The sequence below is a fragment of the Euprymna scolopes genome, chromosome 27 (genome assembly GCF_053919585.1).
Source record: "Euprymna scolopes isolate OS-2025 chromosome 27, ASM5391958v1, whole genome shotgun sequence".
In the NCBI taxonomy this organism is placed as follows: Eukaryota; Metazoa; Mollusca; class Cephalopoda; order Sepiida; family Sepiolidae; genus Euprymna; species Euprymna scolopes.
The window spans coordinates 71187519-71210474 of NC_136508.1; the positions used below are offsets into that span (position 1 = coordinate 71187519).

General features: G+C 34.3%; 1 protein-coding gene and 1 non-coding gene across 2 annotated transcripts in view; one reads left to right on the forward strand and one right to left on the reverse strand.

The window, feature by feature from the left end:
• LOC145248915 (sex peptide receptor-like) overlaps positions 1-22956 on the reverse strand; it is a 1158544-nt gene that overhangs the window by 375278 nt on the left and 760310 nt on the right. The window lies entirely within an intron of this gene.
• Positions 16429-16501, forward strand: Trnar-ccg (transfer RNA arginine (anticodon CCG)). The gene has a single exon. It is a non-coding gene; the product is annotated as a tRNA-Arg (tRNA).

A 22956-nucleotide genomic window follows, 5' to 3' on the forward strand; every position in this document is an offset into this window, starting at 1 on the left:
TGCTTATTTCCAATCAGATCGATTGATTATCTGCTCTAGTTTGCGACTCACCGTGGTCCAGCGAAAGGAAACTTCTTATGCCTTCTCGCAGTGACGTAATGATTTATTGTAATCTAACTCGCACTGTAGATAACCTCCGAGTGATTTTATCAAAGAATTTTATATAAGGACTTGAATTAACATTTAAAATGTAAATTTAATGGTTCGATTATGCTTTAAACAGAAACATTTGTTTCGAACGCCCCCCCCCTGTCTTATCACAGAACCAACTGTTGATTTGACAAATATATTGGAATACAATAGTTTGAATAAAATTTGAAAATGTAAAAGTCAATATCCTAGTTCAATCGTGTTTTAAACGAAAAAAAAAATATGTCGAATGTGTTCCATCTAATCACAAAACATACTTTTGATTTTATACGGAGAATCTTTCTGCTTGTGAAGTGATAAAGCTTGTCAAATGCATTTGTGATGTAAAATTATATTGGAACTTTGTTCAAATTCGGCCTGTTTTATAGTAACTTTGTTCAAATTCGGCCTGTTTAATAGGAAATTTATTCAAATTCAGCCTGTTTTATAGGAGATTTGTTCAATTTAGGCCTTTTTATGGGCGATTTGTTCAAATTCGGCCTATTTTATAGGAACTTTGTTCAAATTATGCCTGTTTCATAGGAACTGTGTTCAAATTCGGTCTGTTTCTACTAAAAGAAAAAATGAGTTTTTTTTTCGATTATCGATTATACATTTACGATACATATCAATGATATTCCGATACAAAACCTACCTAAAACCATTTCCAAACACCTGATGGATATTTGTGTGAAATATCATAAAAAATCAGTCCAGCCGTTTTGGATTTTACAGAAAACGAACTTACATATACAGATTAAGTGCCTTAGACATAATAGTGGAGATGGTTCGGTTTGGATTAGTTGCTGGGTTTTAAAAACTTTTAGATTATTACCTCACTGAATATATTAATTTAAAATAAACTGTTTTTATGTTTCGGGTTCTTAATATCTTCAAACATTTGCACACATTATATTGATTGTTTGTTTTACGATATATCAACACTTTTTTGCTATATAAAATATCGAATACAGTAATTGTTTGAAAAAAGAAGGTGCTTCTTCAATGCTTTACGTCTATAAACAATCTATTCATAAGTGTGTATCAATTATTCCTAGTAGACAAGTTATGTTTTGCTTTCGACTATGCAGACCAATGGTTGTGTATTGCAATGGACGTTGTATAATCATTTCATTCTACTTTGAAATATGTTTAAATATAGTTGATCATGGATTATAGATATCAAGATCTATATGATCAAGGAGAAGTGTTTGCACAGTACGCCAGGTTGCATTTCGCTATTCGATCGATGTTGCGTAAGAGTTTCATAGTTACAAGTCATCTTTACTGAATAATAAAGGGACAGCTGTGCATGGTGATTGCCAGGCACTGTTACTGATACCGTGAGAGCAACAATTATTATACATTTATAATCATCTCGATTTATATTATGTCGTAAAATACATACGTGTCAATGCTACATTATCACTATTGAGCACTCTTGACTTGTAACATGGCCAATAATTACAGTTTATACATGTGGATGATTACGTACATACTCCGTCTGAATTTGTGGTATATTAAATCTCCAACTACTATTAGCGGTTAGATTTACTGCGAGATGATTTCTTTGATATACTTGGTCAAAGCAAAAAGAGTGAACGGATTTTTACTAGTTATATGATGGAATTTCTTAATTTATTTATTTATTAGTTGCAAGCAGAAAATCGACTTTGTTTTACATCACATAGCTATATACCTCTTTTCAGAACATGATTTATGATCGATTACGTTCTTTGAGGTGCCTGATAAAAGTATTTTGCAAGTTTTATGATAAAATAAAAGAAAATGGGTTTCAATGTTTTTTACGTGCATAAAATAAATAAAATAACAGAATATGGGTTTCAACGTTCTTTACGTTTTATTTATATATTTCTTTTCGTATCCCTTATTTGCTTTCTCTCTTTCCTTTCTTTTTTCTTCACTTTCTTATCTACTATCCACATTTTTCCTTTTCGCTATTTAGTTTTTGCTATTCTTTAATGATCACTATTATTTTATAACGGCCTATATTTTTCTTTTTACTGCTACTTACATATATACTAGTCTCCTGATTTACTGCTACAAATTGTATCTACTTTTAATTTTACTTAATTATTTCTTACTACATTATCATATTTATAGATTCTAATTTCATCTCGAACTGTTATAAAATCAGTTTCTATCAATATCTGCATTTTGTATAGTTTGGTCCTACACCTGCTCTGGTGGGAAACATTTAGCTTCGAAATGCAATGGTCTAAAGAGGGCTCTTCTTAATTTTTCCTCTTTTAATTTTCCATTATTGTTCTGATAATATAATAAAATTATATATAACTTTTATTTCTACTCTTGTATTTAATATATATATGTATATATATATATATATATATATATATATATATATATATATATATATATTTATGTATTAAATTGTAATTCAATGAATTTCAAAAAACTCTCATTGAAATGAAATGAAGTGGTTGAGTTTCATATCAAAGAAATTTTATTATTCTAAGCAAGACAAAGAATGTTTTAGAAAGTTTATCTCCTTAACCTATAGGGTTTCGATGTCTACCATCTCATCAGAGGAGTGAAAATATTAGCAAATAGTTATAAAGGTATGCACCCTATTTTCTAAAGTCAGTGAGACATGGAAAGTCAAAGTGAAAATAATACATTTACATTATTTACATTATTAAAGAGTTTTTTTGAAATTCATTGAATTACAATTTAATTTATTTGCTCTATCTTGCATATCGAGCACTTCTTGTTTAGAATATTACTGCCAGTAATGTTTTGTAAACCTACAATCTCACGTTTACATAACCACTGATTGTTAAATAAAAACTATTCCGAAGTATATATTTATGTATATATATATATATATATATATATATATATATATATATATATATATATATGTGTGTGTGTATATGTATGAATATATGTATGAGTGTATATATGTTTATGTGTGTTTGGTTTTATATATTTGTATATGTTAGTGTGTGTATGTATGTATTTGTATGTGTGTATAAGCATATGCATATGTATGTGCATATATACATATATATATGTATGTGTATAAATACATATATATATATATGTATGTGTATGTATAAGTAGGTAAATGTATGTGTATGTATACATAGGTGCATATATTTGTACCTGTTTGTATGTGTATATGTATGTATATGTGTGTTTGTATTTGTATATGTGTGTATATATGTGTATGCATGCATGTGTGTATGCATATGTTTGTATGTGTTTGTATGTGTTTGTATGTGTATTATATATGTATATGTGTATATCTATGTATGTATGCATGCGTGTATATATATGTATGTATGTGTTTGTATGTGTATTATATGTGTGTATGTTTATAGATATGTATGTATATATGTGTGCATGTATGTATATATACATACATATATATATATGTGTGTGTGTGTGTGTGTGTGTATACTAATGATCGTCTTCAGTGTCATGTCTGCTGAGCGTGTGAATTCGTCGGTAGAATTAAAAAAAGTCATTTTCGGCCTCATGGACTTTCAGTGTGTGAGGGAGTGGCACTCGTCTCACAAGACGTCGCAATCATCATATATATATATATATATATATATATATATATATATATATATATGATACATATGCATAGTTTTTCTTACTGAAGATTTACCGCGTATTACAATAAAACATCCCAAGAATAAAGTGAATGAATTATCAATTGACTAATGAATAATACTAACACTGCGCTAAAAAGTAAGAACGGGACGTCTAAAATATGATTAATCCTGTAACCTTATCAGAAGAAAAAAATAACAAAATACATTCTAATTTTACATACGGTTGTCTCTATTCATTGCTAACCATCTGAAGCCTGCCCTCTCCACCTTCGCCGCTTTATAACGTGTTTACTAGGGCAACTACTTCATTGATGTGCAAATCAATGAATACCAACGCTTTTTAAAGTGCACACTTCGTTGGGTTTCATTATTTAAGGGGATGACCCAACACGAGCTTATTTACATTAGAATTAAACACGATCATATTATAGCCAGATGGAAGTCAACCCTACAGTATTGTGTTTCACGGAGGGAGAGTTCTAGAAAAGAAATTTGCCGCACAGAACCTTCTATTAAGTTAGGCACAGATGGAGAGTAACTAAACTTCCATGATATTTGATAGTTACGAAATAGAAAAGTTATGAGTGTCACCTTTATTTAAGCTATTCCACAGTAACATAACAACATCCTACTTGTTGTTGGATATAAATAGATAAATTCATTAATTCATTATGCATAATGCAATTGATTAGTTGTAACTAGTGTATCTTAATACCTGTTTTGATATTTAAATACGTGATTCACTGCAGTATTTTTGCATACAGGCTACATAAACATTCAAAATAAATTGGAACAGTTACATTGAGAGCATGCCAATGCTGCTACGAAGAAGGCGGTCTCTCTCTCTCTCTCTCTCTCTCTCTCTCTACAGCGCTAGGACGCTACTTACGCCTAAACGTACCCTGTGTCTCTACAAGGTCATCATTCATCCATGTACGGAGTATTGTTATCATATTTCGGCTGCTGCATCTACCACTAGTCTCTTACTCCTGGACAGGGTTTAAAAGTGAGTCGCCAATCTGATAGGTCCTGAACTATCATCCTAGCTTTAGCGTCTGCCGCATCGACGAGATGTTTAATCCCCCTTCCTGTTCTACAAGTATTTTAATGGCGAATACTGGGACGAACTACAATCACTTGTACCCTCTTGACATAAATACTCCCGACAAACTCGACAAGCAGCTAAATCTCACCCCTACAATGTAGAAACCCGATAGTGTAAGAAAACCTTCTACTCCAATAGTTTCTTCCCCAAAACTACTAGACTTTGGAACTTCCTTTCGGGAATCTGCTTTCACAACTGTACTGACACGCAGAAGTTGAAGTGTGATGTGAACAAACATCTTGCTGCTCATTTGTCTTCATAACATCTCTGCAACTTATGTCTCCGATATTAGCCCCCTTCTTCAAAGCACCAATTGAATAGAAAAACAAATGTAGACGATAGCGAGGGATTATGCTTATCATTGTTGGTTGGTTGTTTTTGTTTTACGGCATATCAAACTTTTTCGGGTTATTTCATGCCGAATCCAAAGATTTTGAAGAAATTTTTTTTTAATAGAATATATTTGTTGTTTTCACATCGGTTTCTATTTAACCCATAGTTTGGACCCTAACAGGTACTACCACTCCGGGTCAGAGTGGACCTGGGAGCAATGGTAATTAAAGGGTTGCTCCACACTCCCCAAAGCCCACAAGCTGGGGCCTCACCACTGGATATAGTTTGAGGTCATATCCAGAACCCCCATTGAGGGACTTTTACCCTCTGCAGGGGGGCAGTCAGCGTATTCTAATGCCCCACCGACAGGGCCGATTATCATTGTATTTACGAAGCGAACCACAATCAGTTCCCCGATATCGCATAGGTTTCACTGACGGTGGTGATCTAGAGTTTGTTCTCATTTCCCTTTCTTCTAGGGCACGAGGTGTATTACCCCATATAGGGTATCTTAATCTAGCAAGTATATGTTTTCATGGTTATAATTCGACTCTTTACGTTGTTGTAGTAATTTATATATTTTTGGCGTTTTATTATTTTTACTTAGCGTTTTATATTATTCTTGACTAGATCATAAGTTGAAAAAAAATGTTATTCCCCTTTTCTATACATAAATTCTGCGTTTTGTTAATTCATCATCAGAAAATCTATTCTTACACATTCGGCAGCTACTTCATCGGCAGCCCCAATTTTTGTTATTATGTTTATGATGTTCACTTGATGTTAACGCTAATAGATTGTCGTTGCTGGTGTTGTTTTTTTACAGGCTGCGTATAGACGATCAAGATACGGCTATCATGATGTCTTTATAAACCAAAGCAAATACTCTCATCATTTTGCGTCCACACTTAGGAAGATAGAATTCGGTAAACTCCACATTTCTTTTATAATACTGTCAATATGCGCGCATTTCACAATTACACGCATTGCAAAACAAGAGGATGTAGGTGATCTTCCAGCTGCATACAACGTCTTGCTATCCACAAATAACCACCCATTTTGTACTGGCCAGATTCAACGTTGCTTAACATCCCTGGTATGTCGAGAAGCTGTATCAACGTGATTGTACCGTAACATATATTACGGCACTAAACTGCCCCAAAAACCTAACTATTTAATTTACTGCATAATATTACATTAAACATATGTTGGTACCAAATAACAAAGAAAACTCTAGTTATAAATCAGATATATATTTGGCCAGCCTATCATTATAACACTTGTAAATGCCATAAAAAGTAATAAAACTCATTAAATGTCAGCTATTATTTTAAGTTTGAAAAGAAACATGCGTATAATGTGCTTTCTACTTTTGGATAACACGCGCTGTTATTTAATTTAACGCGTTGTTTTTAGTGGAGCGTACAAAGATATATAAACGAGTACGATAGCGCATTCTGTTATTATATAATTTTATCAATAACAGGTTGCCATTTGAACGTTTACCGAAAATTCATACGCTTATTTAAGTTGTCAGAAATAAACGTAGGCTTTTATGACAGAAAGAGAAGAATTATGGTCTTTGTTTAGAAATCTGGAAAATCGGAGACCTGCATTTTAAATAATTGCGAAATATTTTATTTTCGCTTTTCTGTTTCAGGATACAATTGATACTTTTTTTACAGGTTGAGCAACGCAGAATGAACAATTGCGTTTATTTTTTTTTTTTAGTTGAGTAAGGCAGAAGAAACAATTGTAAATAATCAAAAAAGTTTGCGATAAATAAAAATACTGTCTTTCCTTATTCAGTAAAAAGTTCACGTACGTTATTTATTGCTAATGAAAATTGTTACGCTGATCTTTATTTCCAAATATATCGCTAGATAAAATGTTTACACATAGATGCTGCAAAGGATGTGCGTTTCCTCTACCGCGATAGAAAATTACTCACATATGAGAGTATTTTTAATCTCTACAATGCTACCATACATTCATGGGTAAGTCATTGTTTTCACATGTTCGATTGTGCATCTACCGATAGTTCTTACTTCAAGTAGGGGTCAAAATGATTCTCTAATCCATTGTCATAATTTTCCATCCATGTGCCTGTTCTACAAGTACAGCCGGAACGATGAAATTTCTCCCTAAAGAAACTAACACTGCAGCTTTATTTCAAAACTTTATTGATTAAATCAACTCAGATAACTTGATTGTATAGTAGAGCTGAGAACTATTTAATGTAGTCGTCCTCAGCTTACATTACTGCATCAATATCGGTCCGGAACTAGGAAAATACTTTTCCAAAAGCATCAGTGGAAGCTCGGCGAATACTCGGTAGATAGCGCCAGTCAAGCTGTGTTTGTTTTTGTGGGAGGTCATGTTTATGATGTCCTCGACGTATGACCAAACAAAATAGCCCAGCGGGTTCAGGCCGCGGGAGGAGGGGGCGAATAAGGGAAGGGTAGAAAGTCGTAGCACTCCCTATGAAACTTAGCCTGGGGGTTTTTTGATTCGTGGATCGACGCCCAATCCTGCTGTTACACTCAGGGACTGCTAGTGACCACCCGATTGAACCAGAGGATCATCACACTCTTCAGCACATCCAGTTAAGCGTAGATTGATTGATTGATTGATTGTTTTTGTTTTAATATATATCAACCCTTTCTAGGTCATTTAAAGCCGATCCAGTGATTTTGAAGAAAAAGTTTTTAATAGAATATTTGATTTTTTTTTTCCAAAAAGTTTCTATTTAACAATTAGTTGGGACCCTAACAGGTACTACCACTCTGGGTCAGAATGCACCTGGGAACAATGGCAATTAAGGTGTTGCTCCACACTCCCCAAATCCCACAAGGTTGGGCTTCACTATCGGATATAGTTTAAGGTCATATCCAGGACCACTGGGTCAAGTTGAATCTGACCAGATTTTGAAGAATGTATTTTTTCTTTCTATTTAACCCATAGTTGGGACCCTAGCAGGTACTACCACTCCGGGTCAGAGTGGACCTGGGAGCAATAGCAATTAAAGGGTGGCTCCACGCTCCCCAAAGCCTGCAAACTAGGACCTCACCATCAGATATAGTTTAAGGTCATATCCAGGACCGGGAAGTAGGAAAGGAAAAAGAAAGGGAGGGAGGGAAGGGGCTGTTGATTTTGTTTTCTTTTTGTAGAACATAATTAAGTTTTACAAAATAGAATAGAAAACAAAAACAGAAATCGATGTAGGTGCATTTCGTCTCAGAAAGCCAATTGGCAGCCTGATCTGGTAGCACCAGTTAAACGTAGATGTTGACTTTCAAAGCTGTGAGGTTGTATGATGTGGCTCTCACTTAAAACCACACAAAATACCGTAACTGTGTCCGGAATAACTGTTTTTACCATCCTAGGCACGTCTCAGTTGTTTGGATTTGCATTTGTAGGGTAGTCACTATGGTCCTGTTGCCATAAGTTGGATAGGTAGTGAGCAAGAGTAGTACAGCGACGCCTCTCTGATCTTGCTCTATGAACATTGTTACTTTCCCACATTTTAGAAGGCTCCTATCGCCCTTGGGGGTTGTACACAACTGGTCACCTAGTAGATGATCTATAACAAAAGGGAAAACCAATTTTCGTCAAATGGAAATGGAATCATGTCGTTTTTCTAGGGCGAAAATTTTATCGTTTTATCCTGTATTTTCCTGGAGTATATTCTGGCGAATTTCTTGCGCTTGGAACCTTAGGACCAAACTTCAGGTCGTTTAAAACTCAGTCGAACTAGTCTAGCAGCAATATCCCACATCTTTATTTTACAGATCCCTAAATGCCAAAGCGATTTTACTCTATGGAACGTCTAGACATTGGAATTCCCTCTCGATTTTCCCCTTCACTAACTGTAAAACTCATGTATTGCCTCACATCATCCCCATGAGACATAAAATATCCCATTACGCCCACGTGGTAATGTCTCTTGTTTGGGATGAAGAAGAGAAGTAAAAGAGCACCAAACAACTAATATGCTATAAGCTTTTATCAAATTGATAATATTTAGTTGCATGCTTTTAGTGTGTTCTCACATACATACGGAGGCGCAAATGCTACTCGAATTTACATATGGATTACTAACTAATTGCCTGCATTCCGTTTTCCAGACAAAAATTGCGTAATAAGAACAAGATATTGAATACTTAAAATCGCTTCAGTTCAAAATAATATAAACTCCATCAGAAAACTATGCGTTTGGATAAGCGGAGGATAACTAGTGATATTTAAACAGGCAGCTTTTCTTAGTTATTTTTCTGCAAAACCGATATTATTATAATGGCTTCGCGGAGTAATTAATACGTTTGTCTATGGTATTAGAGGATTTTTCCTTTATAGCCAGTATACTTCGAAATTTAGGGCATCTATTATTTCTAGATTGCCTAGTATGGACAAACTTCAAAATTGCTAAACTGCTTTGACCCGATTTCTGATGCTGTTTGAACGTTTGTGACGAGATAAACTTATCTTAGACTTTCCTACCGAAAATAGAGAGGTCAACTATATTGATACTTCTCTCCGAATCACTTCCTATATTCATTTGTTTTATGTAACATATCAATTAATGCATTTTAAACCCTAAAACCTTTTTACAATGGGTGGGAAATAAAACCCCCAAACAAATTAAAGAAGATTTTAAAATCTACACCAAACATCTTTATTTATATGAGTTCAGTATTCCGGCAAGTGTAAAGATGGATAAGCCCGAAAAATACTAACGAAATCTGGTTTCACTCTAAACAGACACATCTAGAAAATAGCTAAACTGATACTTAAATGCAACGGTTCATTTTTTAAATGCATTTTTTTGTTTCACAATGTTGAAGAGCTACACAAGACTCCTACAATTAAAACGGGCGCCATTTTGTGTTCCAGAATTTATTTTTATACACGGTCACCATCATGCACAATGAAGTTTTGCCTGCGATGAACAATGACTGTGCATAAGCGCCCACGGCAGGTTTTATCATACAACCACGTTTCCAGTAATAAAACTTCCGATTTTCTTTACTTCAAAAAGTTTAAGAGCTACGAAAACGCAAGTGGAACTAGTAAAACGAACAACCTTTGCTGTTTCAAAATTTATATTTCTGCTTGGACGGCATGAGGATCAATGCAATTTTTCTATGAAGTCAATGAGACATCTCCGCTTCTAATGCACGTCTATAAAATAAAACCTTCTTCTTTTAGAGTTCCACGTCTTCAATATGAGTAAGAGAAGTACGAAAATGTTAACTCATAAGTGCATTAAAGTTCAATCACAATGACAACACAATTTGCAATACTTTCTCATCCATGAGGACGGAATAAAAAAATAAGCCATTACTTTTGGAACGCTTTTTATATTACTGAGACACTACGTTTTATGCAGGAAGATTTATTTATTTTACAAGGTAACCACCATATATCAAGGCCCAAAGGCCGAAAATTAGGGTTAACGAATGTGGTGAGATAGTTTAGTAATCTTAATGGTGTAGATTATGTAGAATTTTATAATTTCAGTAGACGCCTAAACAAGAATTTGTTTGCATTGGATTTGAAAGGTTCCATATTATAATCAGCTAAGAAGTATGCTAATAGAAAAGTGTTCCATATGCGGGAAATTCTACGAAAGGAGCTTTGCCCACGGACTCTACGTTTAGAATTAAGCACACAAAGGGGGAAATTGTTATTAGTGGTTGTACTTGCTTAAGTGATTTTGTAAAAGTCTGGCAAGGATTGACTATATATTGAAGCTCAGACAAGCAATTGCCATGAACATAACGATAGAGCAGAGAGAGGCTCGCAAAATCATTTTTGTGGAAAAAAGGTTGCAGTGAAATGGAAAGGCACCGCCTACCATTTTTCCTAGCCGGTTTCGAACTCTATCAAAGTTAAATAGGGCACGCCGAGCAGCACTTGTCCAGATGTGGACGGTTTTAGGACGGATTTGATTCTTATACAAATGGAAAATTGCATCGGTATTGAGACACCCACTAGAGCGGTAAAATGGTCCACCATTTTCCCAGAGATGATGGCAACACACTTTATGGATGTGAGATCAGAAGTTACGATCAGTCAGAGCAGCTCATCTAAAAATGGTGCTTCTTCAAGACGATAGACATTTATTTCATCTGGGGCCAAATAGTGGTCAGAGCAAATATGATGAAAGAAAAGAAACTTAATTTCGATGCGTTAACATCAACAAGACACTTTTCTTTATTACACTAGCTTCTCAAGATAAAAAAAGAGAATCAAAAAGATCTTGGTCAATGTCGGTATTTGAAGTATTGCCATAAATTGTAGTGTAATCTGCAGCAATGTCTACGAACGATATTAGAATATAATTTTGGAGATCATTGATAAATACAAAGAAAGGAGTTGCGCTTAGATCGAACCTTGACGGACGTCAGTGTTGAAACCATGAGCTTCTGATTTCTGGACGTCGACTACTTTTAAAACTTTGTCAGAGAGAAAATATGTAATACTTTAGAAGACATTTCCAGCTATTCTTTAGCTGGAAACCTTGTGAAGTAGATTTTATCAGATAATGAACATTCACATCAGGGTTGCTGCACGTGAAATTATGTGGCAAGAGTTGCACAATCTCTAATCAAAACTTCCTGAATTGACACTGTTTTAATTCCAGTTGCAAGTATATATAAGATCAAGACGAATGGAAATAATGCTGAGAAAAGCAGAGGACACATACAGTGCCTACCGTTCCCAAATAGCTACCCATTTTGTACTGGCCAGGTTCAACCATTACTTAATTTCCGTGTTTTTTTTTCGTGAATGTACCGTATATGTGTGATATTTTGTATAGTGCACAATCTAAACCACGAAAGTCTTTTCTGTGTATTAATATTTAACAATCCGTTCATTTTATCATCTATTTCTGCGCTCAAGTGTAAGGCTGGCGGCAATACACTTTCTAAATTATTTATTCATATATATTTATTTAAAGCAAACTATCTAAATCATACTTTTTTTTTTACACAGTGATCACCACTTATCAAGGCCCGGAAGCCACTCAGGGATAAGGGTTATTGCAAGTACATCACGTTAGTGAGGAGATTTTATGAAGTGTTTAATTAGGGGGGGTTCATTAGGAATTTGTTAACATTAGACTTGAAGACATCCAAGTTGTAGTCCGGAGGGAAGCAGGCAGACGGAACAGAGTTCCACAGGCGTGCAGTTCTAAGAAAGAAGCTTTGCTCATGAAATCCGCGTTTTGATTTAGGCACAGATATAGAGTGGGGGAAAATTTTCACAGTGGATTCAGCTAGACGGGTGTTTTTCGTGAAAGATTGGCGAGAGGGGACAAGGGATTGGAGTTCAGACGAGCACCTGCCATGAAAATAACGATAAAACAAGGATAGGCTCGCAACGTCTCTTCTGTGGGAGAGGGGTTGCAAGGTAGAGAAAAGGGTGTGTGTGTGTGTGTGTGTACGTGTATCAAATATCGGGCATACAATTATTCATATCGGGGTTAAGACTTATTTCTTGGTGAGTCATCAGTTACATCGTTTATTATGCAAAACTGATCAGAATCATGGCCTTTTACGACTTGAAAAGAGTTTCATTTCAACGCAATCTAATGCCATGTTACCAAGAGACGCTTAACTATTTTATCTACGAGATTGTGGGGAACTAAGAAATGTGCTTTGTTCATTGAATGCAAAAACAAAGTATTTGGATTGAGATCCCGGAAATCTGTAACGTCTTAACCTATGGAATAAATGGATAATTGTGTTCTGTTTGTTCGGATGCAAATGTCAATTCGCAGATAACAAATTACCGACATACAAACAAGCTGACTCTTCCCAAGCCTTCATATTGTTCTGCTTCAGTTTGCTCACTCTTTCTCTCTCAGGTCCCATCTTCATCTCTCGTCATCTATAAATACACACACACACACACACACACACATCCCACCTACATATATATAATAAAATCACAATTATACTTTCATTCCTACATACACAAGTGCTAAATGCTCCTGCAATCATTAGAACAGGATAGCAATTCCTACCTGTCGGGAGATTCGAAAACAGCCACTAAGCTACCTCTGACTCCATTTGCTAAGCCCCTACCCTTGACCACCAAACAACTGCCATGAGTCTTTTTAATAACTAATAAACGTTCAATTGGGGCACACACACTACACAATCAAGAGTGTTCATAAGGGATAGTTTACGGTATCTTAAGTTACACTACCCAGACTGTACCCATGCCTAAAAATTCTTAAAAATTTGATTGTATACACATATAAATATATATATATATATATATATATATATATATATATATATATATATATATATATATAGAGAGAGAGAGAGAGAGAGAGAGATATAGAGAGAGAGAGAGAGGGAGATATTGTGTCTACATTACTTAACTAAGTCGTATTATAAACTGAAAAAGCAGTGATTAAGCAGACAGTTTGCATTTTAATCTCCGAAACAATTACAGCGTAAACAACTTATGATCATAAAATTTGTGTTCACATTTTTTATTGTTTTTATTATACAGTTGAATTCTGTTTTTTTACTTCCTTACTTTTGAATTTACTAGCGACAAGTTGGTTCGCACAAATGGTAAGTCTACGAAATGTAAACCTTAGAATCCCTGGAAACTGAAACAACATTAGTTAATTTTTATATTTTAATTTTTAATATATTTAATTATATATAATATATATATATATATATATATATATATATATATATATATATATATAAATAATTATTTTAATTTTTGATACATGTATATTATTTTTGATATATATACGTGTGTGTATATCATTATATATATATGTGTGTGTGTGTGTGTGTGTGTGTGAATACGGCATAATCGCGTTGACACGCCGGTTCTCGTCGGATTACCGGAGGTAAGCAACGTTGAGACTGGTTAGTACCAGATGGGTAATCATTTGGAAATTCTAGGCGCTGTATGTGCTCTCTGCAAATCTCGGCATTTCTTTCCAGTCGTCCAGAACATACACTTCACTTGCCACTTATATTGACTAATTTCAACGCAGGAAAGGTGTGGTAGGAGATTGCGCACCTACTGGTTAAAAAAAAATTTGCGCGCAGATACCCCTTTAATGGGTGTTCATAGGCTGTCAAAGACTAAAGGAGCACCCATTATATATATATATATATATATATATATATATATATATATATATATATATATTCAATTTGTCTTTACATAAGCAGTAATTTGGTGCTACACAATCATGAGCATGTTTCGGTCTTCTAGTGTTTAGTTACTAGAGACCTCTTCAGGCAACAACGCTTATTGTCGAAAACGGAATTTTAAATGTTAAAACGAACTGAGAGCAAAAGATGTCTTTTGTTTTTGTAAACGGAGGTGAAGGTTCAGCTGTGCAGAAACCAGGGTTGATTGGGCGCGCATTTGTTAGTTTATTTATTTTCCTGTTCGTTTTTTTTTTTTTTACTAATTTACCCATGTCTTTATTCATTCATTTTCATATGGGTGTTAGGGAATAGAGTTTGTATGGTTAGGGGACTGAGGAGTAAGGTTATGAAGCCAAAGCGTATGTAGACGTTATCTATTAGAAATACGCGGTTCGCCTGTCAACTGCCGCTGCATGTCTGAGACTTCAAGCGTAAGTGCATCTTAAATTCCTTCTTTATTATTTGATTTATTTAAGTATTCCTATTTGTATCTGCAAAAAGATTAGGATTTACTCGGATCTGTTGACCATTACTTGGGCTTCTGGAGAACGGAAGAGGGGAGGGAAGAGGAGTGAGCGGCGTAAGAAAGAAAGGAAAGAAGGGAATAGGGGGTGGAATAGGGGCGAAGGAAAAAGAGGCAGAAGAAGAAAGAGAGAACAAAATTAGAAGGTGAAAGACAGGTGCCGTCATTTGTTTGATAGTGATACATTTTTTTCTCTCACTTAAACAAAATCGGTTTTTACTAGACCACAATAATATTAATTACTATTTCATTTGTTCATTTAATGTGCGTTTATTAATTAATGTATTTGTAAATTTGTTATTAAAATTTTCATAATGATAGTAATTGCACAACTCAGAATATATGTCATTACTAAACTTATGATGCTCAAATGCAGTCATTTTTTTATGGCAGCGATAATGATTATTTAAAAATAAGTGTGATTAGGAATTCTTTCCAGTCATTTGCTACTAATTAGCAATGCTATAACTTTACTAGGGGTTATATTCATTATTTATAAATATTAGTACCCACGGATCTTTTGCACGTAGAAGACGATGTATATACACATATCCATATGCTGACATATATCACCCGGAGTAGATATATACAAGTGTCATCTGGAGTTATTTTCAACATCTATATCATATGGTGTCGTGCATCATTTATCGTTTAGATTGTGGACACACTTAATCATTATAGTATATAAAAGATGTGTCTAGATTGGGGTTAACAATTTAAAAGAGTTTTATTAGAGCGTTTCATTTTAGTGGAAATGTAAACATTGGTTTTAGGGAGACAAAGGGTTAATGTTTGCGGTGTATGTTGTCAGTCACTAGATAATTGTGTTCTTTAATGGTGTGTTTAATGTTCAGGCTGTGCCAGATGTTGCCCCATTTTTGTAAGTATCGAAGTTAACATGTAGGCAGCGAGCAGAGCAGCACGTATACCACTAAGCTGAATATTAGTTTAATATTTATGTTACGGATGAATATTTTGATCAAGATTTTAGGGGAAAATATTATCAGGGGTTATACAAACATGCATTTGCCAAATATAAATTCTGTTGTGGATGAGTGGATTGGGTGGGACTATTAAGTATTTATAGTATGTAGAAAAAATGTTTGCAAGTGTTAGAGGTGTTTTTTATGCGTGTGTTTTCCCATGAAGATCGTGGTTTTAGATTTAGTTAATGTTGAACTGGAGGAGATTTGGATGGGTAGGTGTTTAACTATCGGATAATACATGTGGGTCTTGTTGGAGTTGAATTCAATTGGGATTATTGGGGAGTAAAGAAAGCAGATGCGATTTCTGATGTCTGCAATTCATTGAGGTTTCCTGTTTTTTATGTAAGAGTGTTCCCTATCCTTAAGTTTTGTGATACAATTTTTTTCATTTAAACAAAGAAGGCAAGATGAATTTAGTGACTGACATGTTTTTCTTTTTGTAAGGATGTGCAAGTCAACAATTCGTGTTAAATTTGTATTCGTTAGATTATTGTAGTATGCGGCAATGTATACAGTCGCGGTAACCTGTTTCTGCATACGGACAGGACTTCTGGCGCAATGGATAACGCGTCTGACTCCGGATCAGAAGATTCCAGGTTCAAATCCTGGCAAGTTCGTAATGATTTAAAACATCATCTTATCCAACTTTTACTCATTATCCTTACCCTTAGGGTATTTTTTCTGTGATTGTGTTTTGCGCAAGGTAAGCGGTGATGGTAAGACGATGTTGAGTGTACTTGATCTTACGAGGGGCGTGCAATAAGTAATAGCTCTGGCCCACTTCCAGTTGTCTGATCTATGTAAAATTTTGCAAGTGCAATGGTTTATATCTCTGCGGGTTATGTGGAGAATTACAGCTCTGAACTAATTGTGATTTCTGTTTTACAGGTGTTTTAACTGAGTCAGGTGTTAAATGGAGCCTGATGAATGTCGACCAGTGATCTGATTTTTGTATTTGAAAGGACGCACACCACAGGAGACTTTTGATGAAATGAAAGAAACTTATTGTGATAATGCCCCATCATTTGACCTTGTAAACGCTAGCATCGTGAATTCAAACACGGCTGATAATCTGTGGAAACAGCTCCCAGAACTGGTTGCCCCTCTTCTGCCATTGAGGAGGCATCTGTCCGTCAAGTTGAGGCTTCCATTTTGGAAGATCGGGACATTACTATTCGCCAAATAGCGCAAGGTGTCAAGATTAGTACATGGTCTGTGGAAACTATTATTCATGGCCATTTGCATATGCATAAGGTGTCTGCCAGATGGATTCCCAGGTTGCTCACACCATTCCAGAAACGAGAATGCGTCGAGTGCTCGAGGATGAATTTGGAGATTTTCCAAGAAGATGAGAAAGTTTTTCAAAAGACTGATTACACAGAATGAAACCTGGGTTCATCAATATGATCCAGAGGCCACATCCCAGTCAATGCAGTGGAAGCACTTGGACTAACCACCTCCAAAAGAGGTAAGGGTGCAGCCCTCCGCTGGCATGTTGTTGTGAAATCCTCCCCAATCCTCCATACTCTCCTGACCTTGCGCTCTCTGACTGTCACCTCTTCCCAGCCATAAAGTTGTTTTTTAAAAGAAAGCATTCCACAGATGATGCGGCCTTGATTTCTGAAGTCACATCATAGATGGAGGACCAACCTGGGGTGTTCTACAAAAACGGTCTCCAGAGTTGCATCAAACGATGGGAGAAATGCATAACTCTGGGTTATTCCTATGTAGAAAAAGACTAATAACTGTACCAAGTTTCGTTCCTCTACTGCTAGGGGAAGTGAGGCAGGGGCATTAGTTATTGCACGCCCCTCGTAAGTGTACTAGATTTTGTGTTTGACTCGAGGTTGCGTGTGCCGACGCGGCGCAACCGCTAGTATAAAATACAAGGTCTGTTAAGATAAGTCATGCCCAATAGAGATGAACATGGGGAGTATATCATGGAACGTCAATAAATATTACATTCCTAAGAGTAGTTATTTAAACGTAGACTGAAATTATTTATTCAAAATATACTTGATAATATTAGATGGGCACGCGCTTATAGAAGACACTTATTTTGAATACAATTTAAATGAGATATTTGAAAACTTTTAAGTGTCGGAAGTAATGATAGAATCATTTTTATTTACTTCTTTTTTATTGTTCTACGTCCAATAAATGTTGTTTTATTGTTTAAGTTCAATAAAAAATAGGCTCCTTCAGTCTTTGACAGACTATAGATACCCACGTATGGGTGCCTGCGCGTGAAATTTTTGTGGCAGGAGGTGAGCAATCTCCAACCACACCTCTCCTGAGTCGACTTTGTTAAATACCAGTGGTATATGAAGTGTATGTTCTGGACGACTGGAAACAAATGCCGAAATAGCGGAGAGTACATACAGCGCTTAGAATTCCAGAATGGTCACCCGTCGGGTACTAACCAGGCTCAACGTCGCTTTACTTCGGTGATCTGACGAGAACCGGTGTGTCAACGTGATTAGGCCGTCCAATATTTCGCCAAAAATAACATTATCAGAGTAAGAAAACCTGTACACATTTTTATTTTCTTCATTTTTTGTTATGGAGGAGGTGATGCATCGGAGTAAAAAAGAAGAGAAACATACATATTTTTTTGGTGATTTCACGTGTGTTTTGCTTCAGCTTCGAGCGGATATTTAAATAAAAAATGGGTGGTAATATTTGGTAATATATATATATATATATATATATATATATATATATATATATATATATATATATAAACTGTGTTATGATTTAGTATCGTTATATTGACTCACTGTGTTCATTCTTATTTATGCCATTTGAATCCCTAAGTGGGTGTGTAGTATATGTGCCTTACGCGGGTTCTCTTTCTATTAATTTATAGAAAGAATTACTGTCTCATCTGTAAAACATTTTGTAAAGCATATTTATATTACCGAAAGAAAAATGATGCAAAGAAAAGGTTTTCAGTGCATGAATATTGTGAAATGCGAATTACTCCTAATGTATGCTAGACTGAGTTCGACATTAAAAGAGATCGATATACATATTTGACTGATTGTGTGGTATACTGTATTATAATAGATCGAATAATTTGAAATTATAGTTTAGAACTTCGAATAAAAGATCAACATGTGCAGTTAATATATATAGAAGCGTAAAGATATCTCGTTTCTAGCTCTGAAGATTAACTGACATTAACACACAAACAAACACACACACACGCGCGCACATATATATATATATATAATTTTCAGAATGTGAGAGATTATATAATTAATTTTACCATCACACAACATAACACAAGAACCATGACCGCCGTTTTTTGTTGTTATGGCTCTTGTGAGCTGCAACGTTGTTTGAGTGTGAAAATAATATATATATATATATATATATATATATATATATATATATATAAAGTAGTAGCGTTCGTGTGTGTGTGTGTTTGCCTGTGTGTACAACTCCCCATGACTAAAGAAATATAACACCTCTCCTGGCCAATACATATAAACGCCCAAGATAGGATACTTCTGTCAAAAGAGACATAATATGTTGTACATAATTTCTATATATGCCATTCTTCAAACCACATCTACATTGATTGAGTTACGGTCATTAGCATATCACATTAAATTAAATCTATTTTAATAATTAGCTCGATGATATTACTTATTCGACATAATAGCCTCATATCAACTGTAGTATTAAAAAAATTATCATTTAGTTTATTTTCATATCAATTTATATTTGATTTAACTTTTTTTACTTATTATTATCTGAAATCAGAAACCGTTTAATTATCAAACCAGAAAAAACAAAGGGGAATACCTTCGAAAAATTATTTAAAACGGAGCACGTTATTTTTTCAAGTTTGACGATCGATGGAGGGGGGCAACGTATGACAAATACAATTTTTATTTGGTGATGGGGAGGCGGGAATTACATTTGAAACATAAAAAACGATAAATTTAATTAATTTTTATGAATCCATTCTGTACTTTTACATTACAATTTTAGGAACAAAACGAACCTCAAAATATGACCAATTAATTTTTTTTTTGGTGGGGGGTTACATTAGAAATATAAAATGACGAAAAATTTCATTTAATTGTTTTTGGAAGTAATTTTTTGGTAGATTTTTTTGGGGGTGGATCGCACGGGCATTCGCTTTTATTTCTATTGAAAAAAATGTTGTAATGATTTATTTTGAAGTAATTTTTTGTTGCTAGGAGGGGGGTACTTCCGGTGCTGAATATCCGGAGAATAGTTTCTTGTCTTTATAACCTTTTTTGCCGGAATATCTAATGGAGAGGATATCACGTACTTCTTCTTTTTTGGGGCGAGGACGTTTACTTTTTTTCATCCGTTCTTTTATATTTGTGTGGGGGTATCCTCCTTGCCCATGATGAAAATTATTAGTATACAGGTGTGTTTCAAGCGGAACTTCATGTTAACCCAGTCAACTTCGTGTACCGATGCTAGTTATATATATATATATATATATATATATATATATATATATATATATATATATTCCACACTCAACTCACGAGCCATAACACCAAAAAATGGCTGCTATGCTTCTTGTGAGCTGCGACGTTGTGTGTGGGGGAGATAATTATATAATCTCTTCTGAAAATTATATATATATATTCTTAATTTTATATTATTGCTTTGTTTTGCTTTTATTTTCTAAACAGATTATTGATTATGCTTCGATTTGTTCTCAATTTTAGGGTATCTAGTACAATTCTTGTCAAATACATCTTACAACTCCCCAACCGTTATTCGACCTGATAATGATATACGCACTCTCAGCTTATCATATCATGGGCTCATGCAAACTTTTAGTTAGATCCACTTATTAGTTTCAGACAAAAAATCGAACGGACAAAAACCTGAGGGAAACACTAAAAATCTAATACACAAATATATATAGTCATCGACATATAGTCCTGCTTCATGTATCACAACTCATCAGAGCCGCTAGACTAGCAGCTCTCTCAAGCCGAGAATGGAACCTAGGACGATCGCGTTGACAATCAGCTGCTCTACCGATCGACCCACGGGAGCCGTACCCTTAAGTTATCTCACCAAATGTCAATTTAAACAAACATTTATCCACCACTTTTACAATGCTCTCACCGCTTGTTTATACAGAAGCAATGAGCGTCGAAGCATATATATATATATATATATATATATATATATATATATATGTGTATATATATGCATATATATATATACACTTACCATATATATATATATATTTTTTTTTTTTATTTTATTTTGTCTTTTATTAATATTATTGGAATCTTTTCTTTTTTTTTCCTTGTACACATTTTTGTGAATTATTCCATGGATTTCTGCCTTTGGATTATTATGGACCGTCTTCTTCCAATTACGGGATTTCCTTGGATTTTACTTGTCCAAATGGAAATTCTTTTAACTTTCTTGAAGTTTTACATTTGGATTTTACCGTCATTGGATTTTTTATCTTCTACCAGACTATCCATTCGTGTGTAATCACCTTCTTCTTTATCATATTCCCTCTGCTTAACGTTTTTTTGTTTTCAAGTAAGATCTTTGACTTACTTGTTGTTTCATCAAATACTTCTGCATGCAAAATCCGATCCCGCATTTTGCTAATTCCTACCCTCTGATGAAAAGGAAAGTACTTCTTCGAAACTCCACGGATTAAGGACTAATCATTTATCTAGTGTTTCCTTTTCAGATTAAATATGTTTTTAATTCATTTAAAAGTGTTTTTAACATATTTTCTTAATTGTTTGCTCATATATATATATATATATATATATATATATATATATATATATATATATATATATATATATATACAAAGAGTCAGAGAGAGATAGAGAGATAAATCCACTATTGAGTGCAATGAAATATACGTGCGGTAAAATGGTTTATTCTCTAGAGACTCTCAGCGTTCAAGCTATCGGTCCAATAGAAATATCCAGATCAGATCACTAGCCTATAATCGGAAATGCGAACCACACTACTTGCAGTGTACTATATCGATAATAGCAATATCGAGCAGTGCAACATCTGCTACTATGTCTTATACGTTGCATGCACGTCAATAAAACGGCATTTCTTTTTTCATTTTTTAACATTAATATTCGAGCTAGCTGTGTTCTATTTTCACGGTCAAGGTGCGACAAAAAACCAGACCTCTCGAGCTGGATAAGAGAAGACGGTCATCCCTATTACCTTGCGCGGCGCAATATTCCATTGTTTTGTCATTTCTACTTGATACCGTTCGCTCTTTTGGTTCTGGTTGGTTATCAATTTTTGAATTTTTCATACACATATAAAGAAATGGAACAAGCTTGAAATGTTATCATTTTCTTCTTTTTTGATATTTTTTTTTGTATATTTTCTTTTATGATATTATGTAGAGATATCGAATAGTCTGGAAGCACATGATAATATGATACGAGATTAAGTTGATAACCAGAAAGGAAATACCGACTTCCGCGGAGAGAAAGACGCTTATTTTGCATAATACTCTTGGTGCATAGGGAGAAAATGTCTATTACGATTATAATATTCTGTATATATATATATATATATATATATATATATATATATATATATATATATATATATATAGTATTTCAGCCCAGCGTTGCCCGGGTGTTTGAAGGTGTATGTTGAGCAAAAAACAAAAAAAAAAGCGACTGGAATGCTAATATATATATATATATATATATATATATATATATATATATATATATATATATACACATATATATATATATATAGAGAGAGAGAGAGATGAATATATATATATATATATATATTATATTAAATTGTAATTCAATGAATTTCAAAAAAACTCTCATTGAGATGAAATGAAGTGGTTGAGTTTCATATCAAAGAATTTTTATCATTCTAAGCAAGACAAAGAATGCTTTAGAACATTAATCTCCTTAACTTATAGGGTTTTGATGTCTACCATCTCATCAAAGGAGAGAAAATATTAGCAAATAGTTATAAAGGTATGCACCCTATTCGCTAAAGTCAGTAAGACATGGAAAGTCAAAGTGAAAATAATACA